The sequence below is a fragment of the Puma concolor genome, chromosome D2, assembly GCF_028749965.1.
Source record: "Puma concolor isolate L17-30 chromosome D2, mPumCon1.1.hap2, whole genome shotgun sequence".
In the NCBI taxonomy this organism is placed as follows: domain Eukaryota; kingdom Metazoa; phylum Chordata; class Mammalia; order Carnivora; family Felidae; genus Puma; species Puma concolor.
In genome coordinates, this window is record NC_141677.1 from 9,944,654 (window position 1) to 9,958,181 (window position 13,528).

At 38.9% G+C, this 13,528-nt stretch overlaps 1 protein-coding gene across 1 annotated transcript in view; it reads left to right on the forward strand.

Annotated features, from left to right (window-relative positions):
• The window catches only part of LOC147575771 (uncharacterized), a 400,913-nt gene that overhangs the window by 58,299 nt on the left and 329,086 nt on the right, over positions 1 to 13,528 (forward strand). The gene's annotated exons all lie outside the window — the stretch shown is intronic.

Genomic DNA, 13,528 nt, shown 5'->3' on the forward strand with positions numbered 1-13,528 from the left:
TCATTTTTATTTTTTAACAATAAATTATTTCTTTAAATTAAGATATGTTCATTGCTTTGTGAATTATTGCAATATTCTTTTGCACACTTAAAAGGCTACAGTATGTTTAAATGTAACTTTTATATGCGCTGAGAAACTAAAAAATTCATTTGAGTCACTTAATTGCAGTATTTGCTTTATTGTGGTGGTCTAGACATGAACCCAGAATATCTCCGAAGCATGAAAAATAAAAGACTCTACATAACAATTATTATTGACAGTTTATTATGTATCCGAAGTTGTATTCACATTATCTCATCTAACCTTAGAGCAACATTCTATGTGGTAAGAATTATCCTTAATTTACAGATGAAATGGAGGTCCCACAGAAGCCTAGTAACTTGTCCAAGATCACACAGCTAGAGAACAATTAAAGAATCAAACCCTGGTTTACCTGACTCCAAAGACTTTTCTTCTCAGCACAGTAGTAGATGTTTCCTTTGAGGTGATCTTACTTCTGGAGAGTTATTAAATTATACATGTCTTTGGTCAGTTTCTAATGTACCTTTTTGAAAATACAGCTATGGTTCCCAAGCTTAGTATGGAACATTCATACTGAAGTTCAGGATGAAGCCTGCTCCACTACCGAGACTCCTGAAAAATCCTACATGGAAACATTCATTTTCAATCACTGTCTTAGCCACTGAGAAGAGCTTATTGAGATGAGTAGTGAATGAATTATGAAACACATTGCTTGCTATAAACCGACTCTCAATAAATTATTGTTGAATTCAGTATAATGGATGAATTATGCATTGGGATGTGAGTTAAAACTTTTTTCCTTTTTCCCCAAACCACTTCTTATATATAAATATTGCATAGCTGAATCTGTAGTATGCATTTAATTAATACGTAGTATTCATTGCTTCAAGTATTTTATCTGGGCTTCTCTGGTAAAGACAAAGGGTAATAATCACTTAACTAGATCATACTCAAACTCTCAAAAGTACTCAACTATCAGATACTTCTGATCATTGGAAGCTAAAACAAAAAAACTGCCTCTGGGTATAAGGTTAAGTAGGTAAGTACACGGGAGGACTTTCTAAATTGCAAGAACTTGGGCTGCCTGGGTGGCTCAGTCATTTAAGCATCAGTCTCTGGATTTCAGCTCAGGTCATGGTCTCATGGTCTGCTGATATTGCAGACTGTTTTTGATTCTCTCTCTCCTCTCTCTCTGCCCCTGTCCTGCTTGCTCTCTCTCTTTCTCTCTCAAAATAAATAAATAAACTTAAAACATAAATAAATTGCAAGAACTTTCTTCTTTCTTTTTTTAATGTTTATTTGAGAGAGACAGAGCACGAGTGGGGGAGGGGCAGAGAGAGAGGGAGACACAGAATCTGAAGCAGGCTCTAGGCTCTGAGCTGTCAGCACAGAGCCCAACGCGGGGCTCGAACTCACGAACTGTGAGATCATCACCTGAGCCAAAACCAAGAGTCGGACGCTTAACTAACTGAGCCACCCAGGTGCCCCAGAACTTTCTTCTTTCTTTCTTATGTGATGTACTTGAGGCTTCTGCTTGAAAGATGTTGGTACTGACAATGATTCTGTCTTTGACCAAATTCCAGCCAGGCTTCTCTGAGCTCTTTCCTCTACAAAGTCTAAACTCTGCCCAACATAGTTTCCAGTAGCTCAAGGTCACATCCCTAGAGTGACCCCAGCCACCTTGAAGTTGGCCTGACAAAGCTCAGGACCAGTAGAAGAATGGGCCATTCTGGCCAACACCTGAGAATACATCCCTGGTCATACATTCTTGAAGCATTTAGTCAAAAGGGCTGGCAAGTGGGAATCCTTCATTTGACTCTTTGAGATGTATATGTATCTACTACCATTTAGGAGTGTCTTTCTCAAGGATCTGAAAGCCATCCTTTCAAATATAATAATCAGGAAGGATATGTCTTCTGTCTCCCAATCACTGTGGGTTGATGGAATCCTAACCAGCTAGCAGACACAGCTGGCAGAACTGCGTCTACACTAAGCAATCCTTGGTGATTCGTCACTTCCCAGATTCTACTGAGCACCCACTTGCCCTCCTCTCTGCTCCCGTCATCTCTACAAATCAAAGTGAAATTCAGTGCAGGATGCACTCTTTTCCCCATTGCAATAGTTACTACTGATCAGAATCTGTCCTTATCACTTTAACTGGTGTCCGGCTTGGTTTATCTTTGACAGTAGCTCAGCGAACACTTGAAGTCATTAAACTTAGATCTTGGGAAACTGAATCAACATTAGTCAACATTATGCGATGAGATATCAACATCCATGTAAAATAATAGATTGCTAAAAGAAAAAAATGACGTGTACCATACTGAAATTAAGATAATGTGAAGAATACCAGCAGTGATCTGTACTTTGACTAGCGAGAATGGACACAACCTAAAATACATTTATTGCGTGAAATGTTACCTCTAAGAGGCCAAACATTTTTGTTCTGCAATTCCACTGCATATAACAATGCTCAACTTTCCATGTAAATAGTCTTTGTTTATGACAAACTTAATGTTTATTCTTTGGAAAATACAGACCTTATCAATAAGTGGAAAACCTTACAAGTGGAATCTTCTAAGTGGAAAATATTCACCACCTTTAGTTAGCCACTGTTAACATATTGTAGTATTTCTGCTAAGCATTTTCTGTTTTCTTACAATTAACATTATATCACAAAAAAGTCCCTTATGTCATTAACAATTCTCAAAAACCTGTATTTAATACCTACATGTTATATCAATATATGCATGTATGTAGCACAGTTAATATAACACCCCTAGTCTATATTGGTTCTGATATACTTACTGTAGAATAGTGCAGAAAGAATACCTGGATAGACAAATAATGTTTTCATTGGATTATTTTTTAGGCTTCATCTGTGGACACGACATTATGGATTCAAGGCACAGAAACACATTATGCTTTTGACATACATTACCAATTTACTTTCTTTCCCACGAGTCTGTCCCAATTTACAACCTCTTTGGAAATATAAGAAATTGTTGTTTATACACATTCTTAAAAAAAATTACTCCTTTTAAGTTCTTTTCTCATCTGACAGACGAAAATTGGTCTTTTATATGGGCATTAGTTTATTTCTTTGATTACTGGTGAAGCTGAACTAAATTCCCCAAAGAGGAGACATTTTACGATGAAAGTGAGGCTGAGGAATATAGCATGAAAGCCATGATGAATTCTTCCTTTCTGGATAGCTATTTATTTATTTATTTGTTTATTTATTTATTTATTTATTTAAGAAAATAAATTAACGGGAGAGGGGCAGAGGGATAGAAAGAAATTCCAAGCAGGCTCCATGCTCAGTGTGGAGCCTGAGTGGGGCTTGATCCCATGACCCTGAGATCATGACTTGGGCCCAAATCAAGAGTTGGATGGATACTCAGCTGAGTGACCCACTCAAGTGCCCCTCCTGGACACCTTTTAAAATAGAGCGATGTTTATATCCCTTGAAAGGTTTCATCTAACGCCACCTGCCAAAAAGAAACATCACATTCCTAGGGCATCGCCTTTTGTAGTTCACTAAACCAGTGGATCTCAAATTGTTCTTCAGTTTAGCAATCCTCAGCTCAAGAGCAATTTGATGCAGACTTCCCAGAGAGAATGGTTGCTCAGGTTGAAGCAGAGTGAAGGCGACAGGCTTCACAGTTTGGGGTGCTCCCATTCAGAGAAATGCCTGAGCGGACTCTAGGTAACGCGGGATATGGTTAAAGAACCATAAAGAACAGGGGAGCCTGGGTGGCTCAGTCGGTTAAGTGTCTGACCTCGGGTCAGATCACGGTCTCACGGTCTGTGAGTTCGAGCCCCATATTGGGCTCTGTGCTGACAGCTCAGAGCCTGGAGCCTGCTTTGGATTCCGTGCCTCCCTCTCTATCTGCCCTCCCCCACTTGCGCTCTGTCTCTCTCTCTCTCTCTCTCAAAAATAAATAAACATTAAAAAAAAAAGAAACAACAAAAATGGAGGAACAGAGAGATTATACAATTTGTCAAATGTCGCACAGCTCTTAGCAATACATCCAAAATGTCTCATAAAATTTTACAGAATTATATATACCATGTATATGCTCTCACTTTTTCTCTTTTACACCCCTATTGTCCCCGTTCTATTTGGCAAGAGGGAGGTTTCCTAAAAATGCGCCATCCTGTATGTTGACAATATATGCTTCAGATGTTACTTGTGCCTAACTTCACAGCTGTGGATTTCATGAAGCTCTTCTTATGATCCGGGTTTTCTTTGTTCCTAAAACACACTCATACGCAACTATTGAAGAACAGAGAAATAAAAAGACAAACTAAAGAAATGAGTGAAAATGGACAGAATTTTAATGTTGCAGAAGTTGCTGCATTAAAAAAAAAAAACGTAAACGTCCTGTGGTTGCATGAAAGGAAGAAGCGCGGAAAGTGTGTTGGTTTCTTTCTAGCCATTTACAGAACATTGGTAGCTTTCTGGTAGAGTTCATGTCAAGGCGCTATTTTTTTTCCACACGGGATTAGTAGTTTTCACTACTGATTTGGCAACTTTTTCAGACCCTTCAAATATTGAGATCACTGTTGTAGTCAAAACAATCTTTCTTCCACATGAAAATAATGAAAGTACATTTTTCCTTCTTATCAATTAATCCTATTTCCTCTCTTTTTAAATGGTATCACCTATGATTTGCAATAAGACACATTTCAAGAAATACATAATTTATTGCTTTTTGAGTCTTTAATTGGGTCTCTGTCAGCTAAATAACTAGACTGTGACATTCTGGGTCAACTCATTTAGCTCAACTGGGTTAAAGTTCTGGGCAGTTGCACATAATTCTCTCACTTAGTCATGTATGTTTGTATCAAATTCCACAGTTCAGAAAAACAGTCCTGACTCACCGTGACCTCTGGGTCTTTGTGTGCCCAATTAGCCATTAAATATTTAACAATCCTTTTCCTTTTCAATATTGCCGCTTACATAATAGGGCCTAGAATCCTGGTAACTCCATTTCTCAGAACCTCTGCCAGCACTCGGAGGCATCAATTAGAGTCGCTTGTATGAGATTTGGGAGGTGGAAAACAAACAGAAGGCATGATGCCTCCTGGCAGGTTGGGGCAGGAGTGTGGGCCTTGGTTTTCGAAGCCAAGAGGCATTTCCAGTGATCCAAGGCATCCCCCAGTGAGCCACACGTGCAGGGTGGTGGGCAGCTGAACTCACTGATGGTTGTCTCCTGCAGTTTCTGATTTCCTAAACATCAGTAGAGTTTTCCTGACCTTGGTTGCTAGGTCTCCAAATTTTTTTTTTTTAATTTTATTTATTTTGAGAGAAAGAGCATGAGCAGGGAGGAGGAAAGAGGAAGAGCGAGAGAATCCCAAGCAGGCTCCCTGCTATCAGTGCAGAAACCTACATGGGGTTTGAACTCATGAACCTCGAAATCATGACCTGATCCCAAACCAAGAGTTGGATGTTTACCCAACTCAGCCACCCGGGCACCCCATTCAAAGCTGTTTTGAGAGCTGTTAGTTTTCTGTATTGGATGCCTTCCTTCTTGAAATATCTGCTGTAATGTCCATTTTCCTAATGAAACACTGAAACACTAATTTTCTTCATTTCTGAAGAAAACTGATCTCAAATTTCATGCTAGAATAAAATTTATTGCTAAGTCAGATGAGGCCTTGTATTTCTTTCTTTCTTTCTTTCTTTCTTTCTTTCTTTCTTTCTTTCTTTCTTTCTTTCTTTCTGAGAGAGAGAAGGGGAGGGGCAGAGAAAGAGGGAGAGAGAATCCCAAGCAGTCTCCGCACAGTCAGTGCAGAATCTGATGAGGGACATGGGGCTCAAACTCATGAGCCGTGAGATCATGACCTAAGCCCAAACCAAGAGTCAGACACTCAACCGACTGAGCCACCCAGGCGCTCCAGACAAGGCTTATTTTATTCACTTCTCAATTTCATGTGACATACATACTTCTCTAGCTGCCATAGTGTGTGTGTACTATTTATGAAGAGCATTGCCTGTGGTACTCATGAAGCATAAAGTTAAATAAGATTCAGAAGCTTGAAAAACACATGCTGGAAGAGAAAAAGCACACAGCTTCTGTGAAATGATCTGAGAGGCATAATGGAAGCAATTCAAATAGAAATTAAAAATACTTGAACTAGGGAGGTTTCGGAAAGTTTCTTAAAGGACATGGAATTTATGTTACAAAGCTGGCAAAGGTTACAGTTAGAATTTAGTAAAAGGAGGAGCACCTGGGTAGCTCAGTCAGTTAAGCGTCCGACTCTTGAATTTGGCTCAGGTCATGAACTCAGGATTTGTGAGTTCAAGCCCCATGTTGGACACTGAACTGACAATGTGGAGCCTGCTTGGGATTCTCTTTTTCTCCCCCTCTCTCTGCCCCTCCTCCTCTTGGCTCTTTTGCGCTTGCACTCTCTCTCTCTGTTGCTCTCTAAATACATAAATAAGCTTAAAAATAATCTAATAGAATCTAATAAAAGAAAAGGGATAGTGTCATGGAGGTGTTTGAAATAGTTGTAAAATAATGTGAATTTCCATGGGGGGTCGAGGGTATGTTGGCAGACAGAAGGAGGTTGGGGCCAGTTGGTAGATGGCTCTGAATGCCTTGCCAAGGACTTTATTCTGTATTTTATAGCGAGGAGACTTTCAGTAATCCTTGAGCATGGTGGTGACATAATTCTATTGGTCTTTACATCACGGGACTGTTTAGGAGAGCACAGTGAGCTGTATCTATACTTAGGAGACGAGTAGAGGAAGAGCCACCATCAACAGAAAGGTAGTCTGAGAGTTGGAGACATAGATCAGGGGTGCTCCAGGTGTCTGGAGAAGAGATTAAAAAGTTGAGGCTGAACACGGCACTTACTTGTTATTTCTTTCTGCTCATCTCAGGTGGAAGGAGTCCAGAAATTTTACTATGTATGCCAGCTACCCTGTATCTTTGATAAATGCAAAGTACGTGAAAGGAACTGCTCGCTTCTTTACTCTTTGTTATTCTGCTCTCAAACGTTATTACCGAATCTCATTTATCCGGGGAAGAAAGGAGGCAAAGAGAGCCACTGCAGGGGACCGTCACTCACTGGCAAGAAGGGAATGGATCTCAAATGCAATGTTTCATCCAGTAGACGGCTTTCTTGTTCAATTAGCCTAAACTCAAACACCAACACTTAACCTCTACCCTCCTGTCAGCTTTTGTACTCAGCTTAGAGTAGGGCTACTTCTTAGGGAATAAAAACAAGGTTTCATAGACACTCACAAATATACTACTGAAGGCATGATGGAGTGGGTTGACAAACTGGAGATATAGAACTCTCGTATTTAAAGAATTATTTACAAGAAAGGAGACTGACCTTCCAAGAATCACGATGAAAAGAAACACACAGTGATTCTAGTTAATGTCATGAAGGCAAAGCCTGGGGAGAGTAATTTGTTTTTCATAGCTGGCAAGGTTGGATCCAGGGCACTGGGAGTTTTGGAAAAATTACATTCATTTTCTTGTAGCAATGCATAGTCAGCGTGGTCCTAGCAAGCCACTATCACTCACGATTGGAAGGAGCACTCCTAAAGAGACGAGGTGTGGAAGAGTAAATGAATCATGAATGACACAATCAGGAGACTGGGGTTCCAGGGCTGCCTCTGAAACCGGCTTATTATGTGATTTGAGAAGTTGATTTATCACTGCTGGTCACTTGTTTAAATTGATAAAGTTGAACTGAGGGGGCTTATCTTGAATTTTAAGTTCTCAAAAATTCTATCACTGTCATGGGAAAAAAATAGTGAACTCTTGTGTGTGTTCCTTTATTTTAGAGTATTTTTTTTTTTAAATTTCCAAAGACTTAATTGCTAAATTTCTGATGGGGAAAAGCTTTTGATGGGGAAAATATTTCTGAAAATATTTCACAGACCATTTTTGTTTCTGAAAGATGCTTCAAGATACTGGATAGTGAGTGAGGGGGGGAGGTGGAGGGAATAATATGAGCAAGTTTGCCAAAGACATTAGTACAGGAATTGTAGGTACTTGGTATGTGTTCAAATTAAATTTTATATCAGCTGGCAAGTGTTTGAATAGTTTAACAGGAAGGATAGTTGCAAATAAAATGGGAACCATGCTTGTGCAGATAATGGCCATCAAGCCAAGTCTTTTTTGCTTTTTGGTTTTTTGTTTTGTTTTGTTTTTCTTTTTGGTGAATTTCCATTTTTTTTATCACCTGCAATTCACATGCAAATGGGAAGACATTTTACTTTGACAGAAATAGCATCACCATTTTATTTTTACTCTGATTGCCTATTTTTTAATATCTTATCCTATTCATCAACTTTAAAGTAGACAAAATTTATGGAATTCCCATTTGTGTGGAAGGTATGCTCTATCAATTACACAGGGGAGAAACCATTTGGCTTTGTACTATTTATAGGAACCGTTGTATTCGATTAATATGTTTTCAGTATGTTTTTCATGCTTATATATTTTCCCTGTCCCTTTCATTCATTTGCAATGATCCTTAACTTTTCATGAATAAGATCCTGAGTTTTCTCCATACCATCAAGCAGATGACTCAATCTAAAGGAGATTTTTTCTTTGTTTTTGTTTTTTTTACTATATTAGGGTGTCTTATATCTCTTTCGGAATTGTTGAAAGCCATACTGTTTGAGACCTTTTCTCCAGGATTTGCCAGCCTGTTACAGAAAGTAAACTCCAATTTGAAAAAATATCATAAGCAGTTGAAAACACCTTGCACACAAGAAACAGATAAACAGTATTTGTTTGCATTTCACATGATGATACTGGGATATCCAGGGAAAGTCCTCCCTGTAGTAACTTACAATGTCAGCCCTGTGATAGTACTGTGGCCATCTTGAGTATTTGCAGTGAAAAGATCCAGAAATCTTTTTGTTTTTAGGACCAACTTAATAAAACCAAACAAAAAGCTATTCAACTAGATAATGCATCTCTGAGGGGTGAGTATATAGAAAACTGATTTTCATAACTCCATAAATAATGTTTCTCTGGCTAGGTTCCTGTTCTCTGTCCCATCATCAGTCCTTCAGGCTTTTTTTTTTTTTAATTGTTTTTCAATGTTTATTTATTTCTTTTTTTTTTTTTTTTAATTTTTTTTTTTCAACGTTTATTTATTTTTGGGACAGAGAGAGACAGAGCATGAACGGGGGAGGGGCAGAGAGAGAGGGAGACACAGAATCGGAAACAGGCTCCAGGCTCTGAGCCATCAGCCCAGAGCCTGACGCGGGGCTCGAACTCACGGACTGTGAAATCGTGACCTGGCTGAAGTCGGACGCTTAACCGACTGCGCCACCCAGGCGCCCCTAATGTTTATTTATTTCTGAGAGAGTGAGAGAGCATGAGCAGGGGAGGGGCAGAGAGAGAGGGAGACACAGAATCCAAAGCAGGCTCCAGGTTCTGACCTGTCAGCACAGAACCCCGTGCAGGGCTTGAACCCATGAGCAGTGAGATCATGACCTGAGCTGAAGCAGGACGCTTAGTGTCGCTTAACCGACTGAGCCACCCAGGTGCCCCAGTCCTTCAGGACTTTGATGTCATGCTTTTAATAATCAGATACTTCTTTCTTTTTCTTGGGTTGCTTTCTTTAATTTTTTTTAATGTTTATTTATTTTTGAGAGAGAGAGAGACAGAGCACAAGCGGGGGAGGAGCAGACACACACACACACACACACACACACACACACACAGAATCGGAAGCAGGCTCCAGGCTCTGAGCTGTCAGCACCAAGCCTGACGTGGGGCTCGAACCCACAAATCTCGAGATCATGACCTGAGCCAAAGTCAGACGCTTAACCGACTGAGCCACCCAGACGTCCAGGCATCCTTTCTTTAAAAGCAACTTTTCTTAAAACATAGTAAACATTCCAGTAGTGTACAGGTTAACAAAATTTTCACAAACTGCTCACATCTTTATAAATAGCATAGAGAGGGGCGCCTGGGTGGCACAGTCGGTTAAGCATCCGACTTCAGCCAGGTCACGATCTCGCGGTCCGTGAGTTCGAGCCCCGCGTCAGGCTCTGGGCTGATGGCTCAGAGCCTGGAGCCTGTTTCCGATTCTGTGTCTCCCTCTCTCTCTGCCCCTCCCCCGTTCATGCTCTGTCTCTCTCTATCCCAAAAATAAATAAACGTTGAAAAAAAAAATTAAATAGCATAGAGATAAAGAAACAAAGCACAAACTCTCCTTTCGTCCAGTGACTTTTTCTGCCAACAGCAGCTACTGTCCTGATTTCTAACAGCATTGAATAGTTTTGCCTGTTTTTCCGATATTTTTAGGAATAGAATTATGCACCATGTACTCCTTTTTTTTTTTTTTTTTTTTTTTTTGGTCTGGATTCTTTCACTCAACTCTTTCACTCCAATTCATTGCATATAGTTGAAGAGTATTCATTGTCTATGTTTTATAGAAATCCAGTCTGATTACACTACAGGCTACTTTCTCACTCAACTGTTGATGAGCATTTTTGTTTGTGTCTAGTTCTTTTATTTTTACAGTGAGTCTTTACCTGAACATTTTTGTGTTTGTCTTCTGGTAAATGCAAGTGCCTACCTTTCAGATGTATCCCGAGGGGTGGAATTGCTGGGTCTTGGGCGTTGTATGTATTTAGCTTTATTTAGTCACTCTCAGATAGCTTTCCAAAGTGAATACATCAATATACCACCAGTAATATACAAAGAGTCATACTTTTACTACATTGTCACCTAAAATGGTATGTATTTTCTTCTCCTTTTCCTTCATCTTTTTTCAGACTGTATCTATTCTTAGAGGAATATAATTGTATGGCATAATATTTGCATTTTCCCAATGTCTAAGAGGCTGAGCACACATTATGTTTCTTGGCCATTTGAAGATACTTGAATGAATTTCCTGAAAAATTTTTTGGGGCAGTATTTAAATTTTATCTTGGCTTCATATCACCTTGTAAAAATTCTTTATATTGTGGGTTTAAGCCCTTTGTCAGATACCATAAATATTTTCTCCAATTTTATTGAGGTGAAAATGTTGCAGAACAAGTTACTTACAATCCAAGGTGTAACTATACATGGACTCTATGGATTGGTTTGGGGAGAATTTCCACTTTTACTATCTTGAATTTCCCTAAACATGAAATAGTTTTTAGTATATTGATCTTGCATTTTTCAATAATTTCTCAAATATTTTGATGTTATTATAAATGGAATTGTTTTTATTTTCTAATTGTTCATTGCTACTGTATATGAATACTAATTATATTTGTATATTTATATTGTATTCTGTGAAGTTGTCCAGCTTACATTTTAATTCTAGTAATTATTATTATTTTTTTGGTAATTAAGAACTTCTACCCGTTTGAGCATGTCACTTCAAGTTAAGAGTTTTACTTTTCCTTCCAAATGTTTATGGAATTTCTTTCTCTTTCTTTTTTTTCTCTTTATTTTCTTACTGCATTGTTTAGGGACTTCATAACAATATTGAATAGAAGTGTTGAAAGCAGATATTCTTGATTTGATCCTGGAATATCTATTGCAGTGATTATGTATTTTTTCTCTTTATTCCATTAACATTTATTCCATTACATTTGAATATTTTAATGGTTATAAAGACTTTAGTTTCTGAAACAAGCCTTATGTGGTCATAATCTATTGTTATTTTTATATTGAGGAATTTATTTTACTAAAACTTTGTTAAATATTTTTTACGTATCTTCATGAGGAATAATTATCTGTAGCTTTCTTTCTACTATATTAAAATTAAAAAAATGTTTTTAATGTTTATTTACTTTGAAGGAGAAAGAGAGAGAGCATGAGGGGGGGAGGAGCAGAAATAGAGAGAGACACAGAATCCGAAATGGGCTCCAGGCTCTGAGCTGTCAACACAGAGCCCAGTGTGGGGCTTGAACTCACTAGCTGTGAGATCATGACTTGAGCCGAAGTCGGCCACTTAACTGACTGAGCCACCCATTGACCCCCCCCCCAATTTTTTTTAATGTTTATTTTTGAGGGGTGGAGGGGCAGAGAGAGAGAGGGAGACATAGAATCGAAAGCAGGCTCCAGACACTGAACTGTCAGCACAGAGTCTGACTCTGGGCTGGAACTCATGGACTGTGAGATCATGACCTGAGCCGAAGTCATATGCTTAACCGACTGAGCCACCTAGGAGCCCCTCTTCTTTCTGTCTTTGATTGGTTTGGTATCATGGTAATAATGGCCTCCTAAAATGAGATGTGAACCATTCCTTCTTCTATTTTCTGAAAGTTTCTGCTAAAATAGTAATAATTCTGCCTAAAATATTTGGGAGAACACAACAATATAGCCATAACCAAATTTTCTTTGAGGAAGGTATAATATTTTGGATTGCATATTTTTGTATTGATAGAAACCTTTATAGGTTTTCTCTGTTTTTAAAAAAGTTTTTTAAATTTACATCCAATTTAGTTAGCATATAGTGCAACAATGATTTCAGGAGTAGATTCCTTAATGCCCTTTACCCATTTAGCCCATCGCCCCTCCCACAACCTCTCCAGTAACCCTCTGTTTGTTCTCCATATTTATTTTATTTTATTTTTTTAATTTTTTTTTTCAACGTTTATTTATTTTTGGGACAGAGAGAGACAGAGCATGAACGGGGGAGGGGCAGAGAGAGAGGGAGACACAGAATCGGAAACTGGCTCCAGGCTCTGAGCCATCAGCCCAGAGCCCGACGCGGGGCTCGAACTCACGGACCGCGAGATCGTGACCTGGCTGAAGTCGGACGCTTAACCGACTGCGCCACCCAGGCGCCCCTGTTCTCCATATTTAAAAGTCTCTTATGTTTTGTCCCCCTCCCTGTTTTTATATTAGTTTTTCTTCTCTTCCCGTGTGTTCATCTGTTTTGTATCTAAAGTCCTAATATGAGTGAAGTCATGTATTTGTCTTTCTCTCACTGACTAATTTCAATTAGCATAATACCCTTCTAGTTCCATCCACGTAGTTGAAAATGGCAAGATTTCATTCCTTTTGATTCCATTGTGTATATATACCACATATTTTTTATCCATTCATCCATTGATGGACTTTTGGGCTCTTTCCATACTTTGGCTATTGTTGATAGTGCTGCTATAAACATTGGGGTGCATGTGTCCCTTCGAAACAGCATTCCTGTATCCCTTGGATAAATATCTAAGTAGTGCAATTGCTGATTCATAGGGTAGTTCTATTTTTAGCTTTTTGAGGAACCTCCATACTGTTTTCCAGAGTGTCTCCACCAGTTTGTATTTCCACCAACAATGCAAAAGAGATCCTCTTTCTCCGCATCCTCACCAACATCTGTTGTTGCCTGAGTTGTTAGTGTTAGCCATTCTGATAGGTGTCAGGTGGTATCTCACTGTGGTTTTAATTTGTATTTCCCTGATGATGAGTGATGTTGAGCATTTTTTCATGTGTCAATTGGCCATCTGGATGTCTTCTTTGGAGAAGTTTGTATCTTTTGTGTCTATTTATGTCTTTTGTCCATTTCTTCACTGGATTATTAT